Source organism: Parasteatoda tepidariorum, chromosome 7 (assembly GCF_043381705.1).
Source record: "Parasteatoda tepidariorum isolate YZ-2023 chromosome 7, CAS_Ptep_4.0, whole genome shotgun sequence".
Classification (NCBI taxonomy): Eukaryota; Metazoa; Arthropoda; class Arachnida; order Araneae; family Theridiidae; genus Parasteatoda; species Parasteatoda tepidariorum.
In genome coordinates, this window is record NC_092210.1 from 60,984,825 (window position 1) to 61,000,592 (window position 15,768).

The 15,768-nt window shown below is 26.3% G+C and overlaps 1 protein-coding gene across 6 annotated transcripts in view; it reads left to right on the plus strand.

Moving 5' to 3' along the window:
- LOC107445918 (hypoxia-inducible factor 1-alpha) overlaps nt 1–15,768 on the plus strand; it is a 220,060-nt gene that overhangs the window by 79,327 nt on the left and 124,965 nt on the right. Inside the window, exon 2 of one of the 6 annotated variants that reach the window (XM_016060416.3) lies at nt 8,674–8,707. The exons of 4 other annotated variants lie outside the window; for them this stretch is intronic. The gene's annotated coding sequence lies outside the window, so the exon portion shown is untranslated. Of the gene's footprint in view, nt 1–1,392; nt 1,626–8,673; nt 8,708–15,768 lie in introns of those variants that run through there. One more of the 6 variants, XM_071183494.1, reaches the window with a different exon arrangement.

Here is a 15,768-nt window from a genome sequence, read left to right on the forward strand (position 1 = left end):
GCAATTGTACATTGATAGTCGTAAACTCGTAATTGAGTGGCTGTTCAATGCCGGTCATAAAGTAAGGTAAAATAAAACAAATTTTAAGATTATAATTAACATGTTTTATTCCTAATACCATTGCTTGGGGTACGTTTTTGGAAAAAAACCTTCCTTTGCAATAAAAAATATTTTGAAGAAATGTAAAGCAAAGATCTATGTTTAACGATGAAAGTTATTTACTGTTATTGCATAGCTCATTCAATAATCATAAATAATAAGCTTCTTATCATCCATGACAACTCCGAGGAGAGATAGTCTTATTTTGTATTAACGTGATTCATTAGTCACGTGTTTTTTAAAAAATGTTTTTTCTTTCTGAGTAGTGTATCGTCTGCAACCTATACGATATGGATTATTTTAAATTTATATATTCTATTTTAATATACCATTATATTCTAATTTTAAATGTGTGATATTAGTGTAGTAGTATTCTTCCAAAATCTGTTATTTACTGACAGCTGTAGCGCTCTAACTTTTTTTCTGTTTTGACTTGTGTAAATCAATAAATAAAATCCCATTAAAATTTGTCAGGTGAGGAGTTGTTTATTTTTCCTTATAAATTTTTTTGATTAAAAAATGAATTTCAATTCAAAGCTTTAAAAAGCTTTGGTTTTCTACAGTCCGATGTTACAAAAAGAGATAGAGAGAGATTCTCTATTTATTTTTAAAATAAAATATGCGCATATTTTATGCATGCATTCTTTTGTGTTGCTTTCATCAAAATCTCTACTGTTTGCTTGCATGATTTTTCGTAGTTAATGAGATTCTGAGAATGAAACAGGAACTTTCAACTATTGCAAAATAGATCATAAATATTTCAGCTTGTTTTTGTTTGCAATTCTCGATACCTTTTTGTAACTCATTGTTGAAAATTTTATTGATTAATGAATTTCAATATATCTTTTTTTTAAAAAATATAACAAAATTTTCCATCTTTATTTTAAAAGAATTCTAAATTTTATACTTCTAGATTTTAATTTTACCTTTCGGCGAAATAAATAATCTACTTGCAATAAACAACAATGAAACTGCAACATCTCAACAAGTAAATATATGTTTTCTAAGCATTGATTTCTTTAAAACTTAATACCTTACGATCGCATCATTATGAAACTCGTTGCTTACAAGTTGTAACACTTAATTGTTGTTTTTTTCTCCTTCTTATCTCATTTTGCAGTTTATTTTTGTATCTTCTGTTATGTTTTAAAAATAGCACAAAAATTATGTCGAACAAAAGCGATATCTTTTGGGTGAAGGTTATTTTAATCGTTCGTCAGTTGGCATAAAGTCCCTTGGCGACAACTACCGAGAAATAAGGCCTTTGAGATCACCAAGGTCTTTCAGTGACGTCACAAACAGTAGTTTTCAACTGTGTAGTCGCCAATTTTAAAAATTTGTCATGGAACAATTAAAAATTTCGGTTGTCCGTTGGTTGTACTATTCTATATATCTATTATTATATTAATGGATATGTAAAAAAAAGTTTGCGAATTTCTCATGATGCGATCTTTGCATGATACGATACATCTGATTTTAACGAAAATGGATTACGTGACGTTTACCAAGTAGCAGTGAATAGCCGAGTAAGTGTTATTTATCTTTTGTTTTTTAATATTCGTTTTTTCAAACTTTATAATAGGTTTCTTAATTACATAATAAAGGAAGTCGCATTTTAAAGTTTGCAATGTTCCGAATACTCTGTATTGTTTTTTAGCGGATATTATAATATAAAATTAGCAAAATATTCATACTTCTGTAAAACTTTTGGTCGTAAAATAAAACAAATTTCAATATCATTTTTTTTTTGTGTAAATATTCATGAATTCGGACAAAATATAAAACTATCCTCGAAAATAAATTTCTTATGTCATTATAGCTGAACCTTTTTGTTATATATTAAAAAAAGCCAGTGAAATAAACAGTTCAGTTTTATTTCTAAAAGAAAGAAATTTTTTTCAAGAATGTTGATTGTCACTTAAAGCTTATTTATTCTTGATTATAGTATACTATTTGTCGAATTTAAATTTCATAAATACATATTTTACTTGAATTCAGAAAAATTCCCAATAGGAATGAATTAAAGTTCTTGTTCGTTATTTACATTGTTTTGGTTTATAATTTTAAATTATTTTTTAATGAAACTGTTGTTCATGCTTCATATAGCATAATTCCTTTCTAACAGATAAATTGCTTTGGTATATCTTGTGATGGAGTCGACGACATTAAAATTAATTATTAGATATCATAATTTAATTTTAAGGCGTCACATTAACCAAATATAGGTAAAAGTATTAAAAAATAATTTATTGCTTACTTTAAATTTTCAAATAATTCCAAACACACTGAAAAAAATTAATTTCTCATAAATTTATAAAGTTTTGAGCGTTTTTTGGAAAAAAAGGCAGTGGTTTTTCAAACACAAAAACAAAAGTTTTTCACGTGCATGCTTTTTTGATGTTTACATGTTATCTGAATCCCTAGGGATTTTTTTTCTGTTGAAGTAGGAACATTATTTCCACTATCAACCAAAAATAAAAATGCTCATTAAATAAGCGTTTTGAAAATTATTAAAATTTTTAAAGCATGGTATAACATATCTATGCATTATTTCGATACTTATATTATATAATACGTTATATCGATATTTTTTTAATTTTTTTTTCTTATCAATTTTGCATAAAGGAATGGAAATTATAAAAAATTGTTGTAATTGATATTAAAAAACTAAGGGAATTATTATAATTGATACATAAGCAAATGAAAGCACAGATTTACTGCATTATTTCGATATTTATATTATATATTACATAATATCAATATTTTTTGGAATTTTTTTTCTTATTAATTTTACATAAAGGAATGGAAATTATGGAAAATTGTTATAATTGATATTAAAGCCATGGGAATTATTAAAATTGATATATAAGCAAATGAATGCGCAGATTTATTGCATTATTTCGATATTTTTATTATATATTTCATAATATCATTATTTTTTTGAATTTTTTTTTTCTTATCAATTTTACATAAAGGAATGGAAATTATGGAAGATTGTTATAATTAATATCAAAGCCATGGGAATTATTAAAATTGATATATAAGCAAATGAATGCGTAGATTTATTGCATTATTTCAATATTTTTATTATATATTTCATAATATCATTATTTTTTTGAATTTTTTTTCTTATCAATTTTACATAAAGGAATGGAAATTATGGAAAATTGTTATAATTGATATTAAAGCCATGGGAATTATTAAAATTGATATATAAGCAAATGAATGAGCAGATTTACTGCATTATTTCGATATTTATATTATATATTACATAATATCAATATTTTTTTGAATTTTTTTTCTAATTAATTTTACATAAAGGAATGGAAATTATGGAAAAATTGTTATAATTGATATTAAAGCCATGGGAATTATTAAAATTGATATATAAGCAAATGAATGCGCAGATTTACTGCAGGAACCATAATGTTAAAGAAAAATCTTTTATTTATTAATTTTTTCGCGAAATATATTGTAGAAACTTACAGCTTTAAGGACTTAAAAATGTTTATATATTTTTAAAGATTAATTGTTATTTTTTGATGATTAATTGATTTTCATTAAAGTGTGCGTGTCATGCAATTAAAAAGATGCTTATTTTAATTTTATATAAAAAAAAAAATAATTGTTCGTAGAATACCCCTTAATCATTGAGCAGTTAAAATTAAATTTGCAATTTTTCAAATTTGGATGAGTTCTGGAATTTTATTTACAAGAATTTTTTTTGTATAAAATCCTTTTCTATTTTGAAATGCAAATAATATTGTTAATAACAACATCAAATAGAACCTAAGTTACAAAACAGTAAGGTTTGCTTTTTACCAAGGTTTTTTTTCTCTTTCGTCAGAGAACGCGAAATTATGACGTCATGACCTCATTAGATGCTTATTTGTAATGCTAGCTACTATTTCAAGTATCAGATTTTGTTTTATCTTTCAATTTGTTCTAAACATAAATAGATAATTCAAATGCAATTTCACTAGTAGTTATTTTCTTATGTAATAGAAATTTTGGAATTAATAGAATCTGATTGATGTTAAAGAAAAAGCTCTTTATGTTAAAGATAAATGTAAAGTTTACCTTTATATTTTCAATGTAAAAATTAGATCTGTACTTATACACAACTTAACTCAAAACATTGCACGTGAGGTTGGGTTCCATCTGGTGAAAAATTTATAATTTATTAGGATATTGGAAGAAACTGAAAATCTTGGAGAAAAAGAAAAAGTGGAAAAATAAAATTACCAATATTAATAAAAATAATATCTATTAAATTTTATAGCTGGTTGGTGCTTTATATAATATAGTTAAATTCATTACTTTTTTGAATTTAATTCATCTTACAATATTTTTTTCTGATAAAATTTATTAATGTTTAAAACTTATTTTATTGCAAAACTTTTTTCAATGAACTGAATTTTCATGAATGCGAATTCAAATAAAATTGAACTTATTTTTAATAATATTTAAATTGTATCGATAGTTTTTGTAACTAAATATTCTACCCATTTATTATTTATATTTTTCATAATAAAGTAACATTAACAAGAACCTTAATCTGAGATTATATTTAAATAATTTACAACAGCATTCAAGGAGTTACAGCGAATTAAAAATACGGCGAAGATCTATGAGTAGGTGACGTCATAAAACGTGGTGAAGAACTGATGGGATAAATTTCCTCCGAAATCGCACAACCTTATGTGTCTAACCTTGAAATAGTCCTTTTATTCTTTTGAATTATAACAAAATATATGATATTGTATTCTAATAAAAAAACTGAAAATCCGCCACTTTAAAGTATTTAAGTTCCAGTTACTTAGCTAAAGCAAAAATATTTTACTTCGCTCATAAAAAATATGAACTAACTTATTCCAGTTTTCTCTTCATACAAATCTGCACTTCCAAGGATGACGTCACAAAGTTACTGAGAAGCCTTGACTCTCAGTGGCTATACAATGACATGCATTAAGATGCAATTTTTAAAAAACTAAATAAAAACACGCATAAATAGTTGAAAAACTTAGAGGATGAAGGTTCTATTTGATATTTTTGAAATAAATGAAACTTCACGGTGAAAGATCTTATAGTTTCTATAGGGGTTTCCAACCCACATGAGGCCGGGGGCCGCAATTAAAAACACCAGTCAAATGGCGGGCCGCAACTTTATAAAAATTTTATATAGGAGTCTTTTATGTTTGTAGGAACAATATTTCTGTCAGATTTTTTATCAAATTGTACAAAACTAAAGTATTAAATTACAAATTAAAATAAAAAGTAGATTTTTAAAAATATTTTATTACATACTAAAAAATTCTGGCCACTAAATTTAAAAATGTAAATAATTTCGTCCAAAATGAGTGGTTTCAAAAAATTAAACCGGAGAATTTCTTCGAGAAAATTTCTGATACGCACATGCTAAATTATATNAAAAAAAAAAAAAAAAAAAAAAAAAAAAAAAAAAAAAAAAAAAAAAAAACGAAATAAAAAAAGAGCAACATACACAATTATTTTTTTATTTGAATAAATATTTTCTTGAATGCAAAATCTGAGAAATAAAATTTTAATGAAGATTTAAGATAAAAAGATAGTTAGATATTAAGATTATTATAAATATTTAAGATAAATAAAAAGCTGAGTAATAATAATAAAAAAATAACAAAGTGGTAAAGTTGAAAATAAGAAAAAGGGAAATAAAAAACATCCTCTTAATTCTTAAAACAAATTTTCAATGCTACAAATAATATTTTCCGATTAAAAATTATCCATAAAACGTTAAGAGATATATAATCTAAAAATACAGTGCTATCATTAAAACGCTTATAAAAAATATATACAAAATCTAAACAGAAAAAATTAAAATCGATCTTAATTTTTGAAAAAAAGATGTCTCAGTTTTCCAATTACCGTACTTTAAAAAATAAGTGAAAAATGAAGTCTAATAGAAACCCTCTTAATTGCGTGTCGTCATAAAACCGTTTATAAAAACAAATGTTTTTAAAAAAGAAAAAGCTAGATTGAAACCAAACCAAATATTGTTCTTAATTTTTAAACAACAAAAAAAAATTTAAACATTAAAAATCTCAATTAAACTTTTTCATCTTGCCTTATCTTTTGAAAAAAAACAAGTAACCGTAAAATAATGACGTTCACAGAGTTCATTCTTGAAACGAAGAAATTTTTTCCCTGTCTTTTCTAGGTAGATTTGTTTAAAATTCCAGGATTTAAAAAAAAATCATAGAATTTATATTTAATTAGAATGAAAATTAGAATCATAAATAAAACTGCATCTCTTAGAAAGCATAAATAAATTATTTTTATTTAAAAAAAATCAAATGATTTTAACTGTACTTACTCTGATTAAAACAGATTGTCAGAACTGTAAACGTGTCTTAAAGGGATAATAAATGAAAGGGAATTTACTAGGCTGTATTTAAAAAAAAAATAAATAAAAATAAAATTCTTGATAAGTTCTAAAAAATATATATAAAGAATCTGTGTATAGATGAAGTAAATTGCATTTAATCAACATAAGAACATTTTTAAAAATGAAAACGTAATAAACAATTAAAACCCAACATATTAGCATGGATAAAAAAAATTCATTATGGAAAAGATAAGCAACAGAACGATTGCAGAACTTGATGGAAAGATACTAGTTTAAGAAGAAAATTATTAAAAAAAAACAACAACACAATTTTAACTTAAAATGTATTTTATAAAAACATATTATTACATATGATAAAAAACTAACAAATATCTGAACAATCCATATTTATTTAAAATTAATCCATATGGAGAAGCGAACTAGCAACGCCACCTAGCGAGAAACTAGAAAAGAAAGTCAGAGACAGTGAGAGAGTGTGGTAGTAAACGAACGATTAAAAAGCTTGCCCTGCAGTGCTCCCCTTAGTTAATTCTTCTTATTTAGTTTTGTTTATGTTGTGTCTGTGAATTTGTTATGTGCATATATAATCATGTTGTTTAGAAATAAAATAATATATGCCACCAATACCTTTTATTCTCCCCTATGCACAACATCTTTACATCCATAATTATTAAATTAAATAAAATAGAATAACTAAAAAAATAATTCTTTTTATCAACAGACAAGCAAAAATAAATAAAGGATAAAAACGTTATATTTTTAATCCTTAGCTATAAGATAAATGAATTATCCTAAAATATGAAACAAAGCTGCCAGGTAACAAAAAATAAAGGGAGAACTTATTTAATAAAATAAAAGAACGATTTTTCACTAACTAAATTGCCCTAAAAAATTAAAAATAATGAAAATATTATACAAATAATCTGTATCGCATTGAAATTAAATCATCTTTTAAATTAACTGAGGAACGTTTAAAAAACAAACTAAAGTGCAATATGTTAAGATCTTTTATTTAAAAAAATGAATCATAAATACGATGGATAAATAGATAGAAAAATTAATAATACGATTGTAAAACGCGAAATTAATGGAAAAAAATGTTGAAAAAATTATTGAAGTTAAGCCAAATTATATAATAAACTAAAGATTTATTAAAATCACCAAATTACTAACGTAAAAGAAAATTAATGATTACAAAACGTAAAAACAGCATAAAATATCGTCTGTTTTTAACAATAAATAATCCTATGCGTAGGAATCATTTGCTTTTATTTTTTTTACCAAACGGAAAAAATATTATTAAAGCAGACGATTTTTAACGTAATCGTACATCAGACAAAACTTGCTAATGATACCGCAGTTCAAAGGAATCAGAATTCATTCAATTAAAAAATATTGTTTCTTTAAAAGATATAAAATAAATATAGGTGATAAAAAACGTTTTGTTTGTAATAATTGATGCATCATCCGAAATTATAAAACACTAATTTGCAATAAAGTATGACGCAAATTGATAAACAAAAATGGATTAAAAAATAGCCGAACATGTTAAAGCTCTCAAGGTAGAGGTTTCAAGTTACTTAAGACGGACATCTAATTGACATGACTCCAGAAGCGCTTGAGAATAATAGAATCGTGAGGATACACTAATAGACCCTTATGCAACTGAAACAAATTCGATCGAACTACTAGTTATCGCACAATTTATACCAAAAATGTCCGTTCCCCGATTCAACTGCAACGTTACAAACGTATCTTGTCACGTGACTAGCACGATAGTTAGAATTCCAAGGATAAGTGCGATAGAATTATTTCTGACCAATTATGAAGCAGATATTCACTGTTAAATGGCGGTTGTTGAGTGAATCAATAGGATAGAAAGATAAAAACTTGGTTATATGTTAACAAACACTTTGTGTCATATATTATGTAAATAAATCGCTGAATTGAACAATGGTATACTAGTTTTTGACTAAGAGAGGAAAAGATTTCGAATTGCTTAATGGCATTTATAAAGTAATCTCCGGATTGAAATTCGAAACTATGATTCGATCTGCATCAGTAGTCGCTTTTAATTCATGTCTGTTGTTTGTAATTAATTACTGAAAAAAAAATTGCCAATATTTCGTTTATTTCATAATTATCATTTTCTACTAGCTAATTGCAATTATATATTCTCATTACAGTTCTTGATGCGGACGTTTTAGAATCTGGTTAGATGTAAGTGTTTTTTGATGCATAAGTGTTTTAAAATTGTAAAGATATTAGAAATTACAAATTGTTATCTAAGACGAATGTTAAAAAGAACTTTTATTATAATTTAAGCTTTGTTATCAAAATAACTTCAAACGTTTAATTAATAGAATATTAGAACTGAAAACTCATTATCGTTGTGTCTAAAATTGTTTAAAATAATTAAAAGTGCTAGTCAATTGATACAGGATGGAAAGTACTGAAATATTTGTTTAGTTGTTAGATTAGATACTTAATATTTTGTATTAAATTGTGTATTTATAAATTTTTTAAAAATATTGTACATAACTAATATGTAAACATTGTATGCAATTTAAAAAAAAAACAAACAAACTTGTATCTAGATTGATTATTAAGCATTTTTTTGTGTTATGCCGGGCGTATTTTGTAAATCCCGAAATGAAACTCTGCCTTTATTTGTGATGAGGTAAACCGTAAGCATCATTGTGAAGAATATTTATTAATTACAAAAATCCAGTCTGTTCTTATTTATTTCTCGGTAGTTGTAGAAAAACATTTAATCAAAATTTTACCTTCTTAACATAGATTCAAAAACTCGCTATCAACATAGAATTCCATTAAATATAAAGTTTTAAATAATCTCAGGAGATTTTTATATTTTGCTAAAATAGAACACCAAATTCTAAAAATATTTTTTTCCTTCTTTTTAACAGACCAAAATTATAGTTTAAAAATGTATATACATTTGCCTTTTTATTTCTTCTCATTTGTGAAGTTGTTTTTGATTATTTTCTTATATTTCTCTCGAACTTAAAGGAGAAAATATAGGCTGTTATTATCATTATTTTTGAAAAATTTACATGAAAATTAAACTCTCTTTGCCAATTCTTTTCCGGAAAATTAAACTCCTTCTTACTAAGTTATGAAATACTTATTAACGAACGATTGTGCGTAAAACAAACAAGAAAACCTAAATTAGATTCTCTTTACCTTAAGTCTAAGAGACTTTAGCGTGACGAACTCCTAAACTTCAGTGACTCAAGCACCCTGATTTCATCAATGATTGGGTAATTCTTCTCCAGTTAGGTATAAAAGCTGTGTGAAATGAGGAGTAAATGGAAACTTAGAAGTTTTTCAATTCAACTGAAGCAAATGATATTTAGAATCGTATGTTTATTGTATCTCTTTTAGAAATTTTTTTTAATTTTATTTTTCTTATAGAAACTAGACATCAGTGGGACGCTGCCTTTCTAAAGGAACTTTTTTAAATGAAGCATCCTTTTATTTCTTATTGATGCAATTTTGTTCCTTATCGATACAATGAATTTTTTTATCTTTTTTTAAAAATTAATAAATCGTACTTTAATGCTATGTTCATGTAGTTGTTTCTTTGTAAAACTGTTCTCATTAACTTCTGTATCAAATATTGGGTCGCTAAAAAAATGTTAAAATTTTTTCAGCATTTTTGTTTTAAATTTTTGATTATTGCAAAATATTGTACGAAATGTGCATGATTTAGAATTTTAAGTTTACCAGAGATAAAAATATTAAGAACTGAATAGTTTTTTATTCTTAAGTTTTCCTTACATCTATGAAGCGGAAAATATTATGCTCCATCCATAACAAACAGTCGTCAGAGACAGAATTTTATTTGGTGACTTATAAAACTAGTATAAATATCTAAACTAATATAATATGTAACCATATATACAGACTAAAAATACTAACAAAAACTAACTGAACTATAAACAAAGTAACTAAAAATACTAACTAAACTATAAACAAGGGCTGAAATTTAATTATCGAATTATAGAATTAATATATTTACATATTAGTCGTAATGTTTGCAATGAAACAAGTTTTTTTCTAAAAAAAAACTAGCTATAAATATATATAATTAAATCAGGGGTGATTGTGCTCCGGAAAAAATCCGGATTCCCGGATTTTTCGCTAATTGCGATCCGAAAGTTTCCGGAAATCCGAAGTCCAGAAGTTTCAAGAAATCACCGATCGCATTTATGTATAAAAATTCTTGTATATTTTATTTAAAGATATTAGAACGAGAATTTATACTAGGCATCTCTTTCATTTGTAAATATTTTTTCTGTTAGAATAATAAATGTGATTAGAGATAAAAGTAAACTTACACATAATTATTCATTTAAATTATGCTGCATATAATTCATTTAGAATATCATGATTTGAAAATTTCAATGATTTAAATTTATGAAGATATAAATTTTTTGAATGATTTTACTCAAGAAATTTTCAGGACTTTTTATTTGAGCCCACAATCACCCCTGATAATTGTATACATTTTAGTAGACTACTTGGCAGACGCACTAGAAATACCTAATAACTTTCAGTTAGCTAAGTTTTAGTCTTTATTCTATTATACACAATGGAACGTTTCCAATTTAACCGTCTTCTTTTTATTTCTTATGTCTTATAAAAGACTAACTCTACGATAGAGGAAGGGAAAGTTTAATGCCCTTGAAGATTTACACTCCTTATATAAATATGAGTTACAAATTATGTATTTAAAGCATATATATGCGTAAAATCGCAGTTTCGAAAACTGAAGTTTGTACAAATCTATTAGCTTAATTTTTTGAAAAAATTGAAGTGTCTTAGCACTTGGTTCAGCCATAGCTTTTTAGATTTAAAATGAATTTTAAAGATAATGAAAATTAAAACCTCTAAACAATAAAATTTTTCATTAAAAATTAATTATAAATTGAATTTTTAAAAAGTACTGTGCATTATTTCATAGCATTTTCGACTTCACGAAGTTAATCGATTTTTTTTCAATGAATTGCGTATTTCTTAAACCCTGTACATATATTATTATTTTATGACTTTGAAATACTTATAAATAAAAATCAGGACATTTTTACGTGATAATTAATTTTATTTAAATAGTTTATAAATTCTTTTAAAATTAAATTTAATTAAAAATATATATTAAGGAGGAAAACAGTAAAAATTGAGAAAACAATTTACCGCCTTTTGGGAAATGTTTTCTGGTTTGAAGTTTAAAACTTTTGTTTTTCACTTAATCATGATATATTTTATAACCATCGTTGAACAGCTGACCCAATTTTTGGGTTTATGACTACTAATGTTCAACTCCGTAGCCTTGTAATTGTGAACCCAATCCAGAAGACAAGGGAACTCCTGGAATTGGGAAAAATTTGCCTTCGTGGAGGACTTTTTGATGGAGCTTACCCGCATTTTGAGTTACATGGAGAGGAAGACCACGAGAATCTCCACGATTCCATAGTTTTTTTGTCATAAATTATACCACAAAAATTATTTGTATATCTTGTCTAACTATTAGGCCCTGCCCCTGCACGCTCCGCTTGCCAACCCTCGTGGTTGTTTCTCATTCATCTTTTTTTCTTCAAAAAGAAAATTTAAAAAAAAAAAAAAAACAATACATTTTTATTAAACGTTTAATTACTTTTACACGGTTTTGTTTAATATGTTTACCGCATCTAAATGAACAATTAACTAGATTTAAAAAAAATTAATGAGCTGAACTAGAAAAAGATTTAATAAGTGTTAAGAGTTAATTTTATTTAATACTTGTAAATAAGAGTTAATTTTATTTATTAACTATATATAACGTAACCTTATACCATATAAGAGTTCAAATTGGAAACTGTTTTTATCTCTTGATTTTTTTATATTTTTAAAAATTTTGATATTGATGTTAAGATTTATGTCTGGCAGCATCTTGCTGAACATTATCAGCCATTTCATTTATATTAACTTGTTATCTTTAATAACAGAAATACTTAAATCAGAAACAAGGGGATTTTTACAGCCGTTATACATAATTCATCAATTTGAACAATTGAGCTAATTGTTTTGACAATGAACAAATTTTACATACAATCGTAATTTTTTTCTTTCTTTAATTTAAAATTTAGTTTGGATTATCTTTTTACATCTCATTGCGCTCACGTATAAAGAAAAATTCAATCGCCCTTACAACCTTGACTTTCATTAGTAACCCTTATGTCTTAGAAAATGTCGTAATAACACCTAAAATCACGATTGTGACATGCATCCGCCATGGTGGCATTGGAGATGAATTTCTTTAAAAAATTTTTAAAGTAAATATCTAATTGTTAAGCATCTAATTTTTTTTTTGTTGCTAATTTATGTGCTTTCCAAGTGCCATCAAAATTCCTGCCAAGTGCCAGACGGCTCTACCTCTTCTTCTTTGAACAATTTTGTAAGGGCGCTGGGCCCATGTCCGAGAGTTCGTGGGCTTGAACCCCGCCGGCCGAAGTAGTAAATCTGTCGAGCCGCAAAAGTCCTCCATGTTCCCATAACAAATCAATACCTCTGGGAGTACTGGATTGGAGATCGATCGTTCTCTGATTCAGGTCAAAATTACGATCTGTGGATGAATGAATGGATGTATGAATGGGTCCGCCCTATAAACAGGTGCGTGTGGCAGAAGTCGAATTCTTGGCCATAGATGGCGTCACTGAAAAACAAGAAACGCACAGACTGCCTTAAATTTGCTCGGTTTCGCCAAGCAGGCTTGCCCGTGTGGCAAGTAGCATTAGAAACAACAACAACACAATTTTGTGATCCTCACAAACCACCGCCTCCTTTTTCTTAACGAAGGGAGAAAGTTTCATGACTGATTACAGAGAGGGTTTTTAAATGTCTCCTTCCAAAACAAATTGATGTGTTTTAGTGTTCTTTAAAAACTATTCCAATTGGAAAATTATTCTACGTGACACGTTTTTAAATTAACACACACTATATATTTTCATTGAAATTTTCGTTTCAAAAAGCTGACAAAGGATGAGAAAGCAAGATCAAATGATGATAATGATTATCTAAGTTCACTTAATAATTATAATAAAAGTAATGATATTCAATCAACGCTTGATTTCACGTCTGTAAGAAGGCGGGAAATTTGGCTGACAAACCAAATTTGTCACACAAATAACTTGTTTATTAAAAATTTTTACGCAGATCGTTTGGTGATCGTTGCTTTAGAATATGATTATATAAACCTTTGAAGCAGAATTATTATTAAACATATTTTTCATGCTTTTTTTTCATTATTTTATATCAGTTCAGTTCAAAATAAGTAAAAAAACTATTATATTAAGCCAGGGGTCTGTTTAGAAGAAATTAACGGACCTTCACAAAATATCTTCATAAAAACGGACCCTTCACAAAATATTATAACTATAAAACGGACCCTTCACAAAGTGATTTTTCTTTTAATCGGACCCTTCACGAATTTGTTTATCTTCATTATTGTTTTGTTTATCGAATAAACCCTTCCCAGGGAAAAAACAAGAAAGATGGATGTAAACGAATTAAGTTTTGTCTTCAGCAAACGCTTCTTCCATTATTCGTCAGAAATGAATAATCTGAGTTCAGCAGTATAGACTAAATACCAAATATTTGTATGTTGCATCTCTAATTTAGAAGCAGCAATTGCTGTTTATTTTTGAAAATTTAATTTTTTCTCATTATAATTTTACAGTGCTGAGCATAATTTCGTATCTCTTTACAATTTAAAAACTGCTTGAAATTTTTTTTGTAATAACCGGACCCTATTTGCACAAATTCATAAAAGCAGGATCCTGGTTGAAAGAATGTGACTTAAGGTTTATTTTATATTCACGAATTATGAGTAATTTTTTCACAATTTTACAAAAAATGGACCTTTCACAAAATGTCTGGACAGACCCCTGATTAAGCTTTATAGTAATTTATGTTTATGAAATATAGCATGAAACATCGGTGTCTTTTTCTGAATTAAACTTCTAAACACGGCTCACTTCCAAACATTAATTTTGCACTTATTTGCAGTTATTTAGTTAAAATCAGCGGTTATTCATCAGTGAAATTTTTTTTGATGCATAAAATAAATTGTTGAGATAAATTTTTAAATAGGAATGAAAAACAAATTTCGAACTACATTTATTTTGTTTCATACTTTAATATAAATAATACTTTAACATCTAACATACTTTAATATAATTCCGATAATCTAACAGATTCCTTTTAGTAACTATTAGACTGTTTTTAAAAAATACCAAATATATTTTTTCTTGTAATTAGAGCGTCAGAAAAAAGTAGATAAAAGGAACATCGGTGTCTTATCTGCGTCAGAGGATTAAATGAATCTTCTACATTCACAGTAGAAAATAATAGAATACTTTTGTCTCATAAAATCTCCTTTGAAAATTGTTTTTTAAATTTATTTAGCCACTCATTAGTCTTTTTTTTCAATATTAATTAATAGCTTTATTCATTAATAATTAGTTTTATTAGGAAAGTTTTTTATTTATGAAATTTAATTTAATTTTTATGTAATATATTTTTTGTTAAATATAATTAGTTTTGTTAAGGTGATTAAATGGAAGGATTTATCTAAAATATTTACACCCACGTTTTCTACAGCCATTTTTAGCTATGTTTATGACTATAAATAGTGTTACATCTAAATTAAAAAAGCATTTATTTGAACGATTTCAAAATGTTTCATTTGTAATTAACATAGATTTGAGATTTGGTTTTGCGATATAATTCCGATTCTCTTGGGTTAAAATTTAAATCTAGTAATTCCGCTCGGTCACCATTAAAACTTCATGTGCATTTTTGTTTTTTTAAACCACTAGAGGGCTCCGCCCCCTGCTCGCTGACGCTCGCCAACCCCCGGAGAATTGCTTCGCAATTCTTGCTTGGTTTGCTTCGCAAAACCAAGAATGCTTTGATTTCATATATTTCAATATTAAACTGAATATTAACTGTTATCATCGAAAAGAATTAATTTTCTTAAATGCAGAATAAGCAGTGTGTCAATATCAATGTCACTTTTTTTCGTTGACTACAGTTCCTTCTATGTCCTATTTGTTCTCTAAATGAGCCAAAATTGTCAGAAATTAACATCAATGTGCAGATATAATCTTAATATGAAACTTGTTTAAAAAAAATGATAATCACAATAATACAGACTTTGTCCCAAAGAAATGAATATATTTTTAACACATTTAATTCAATATATATATATATATATATAT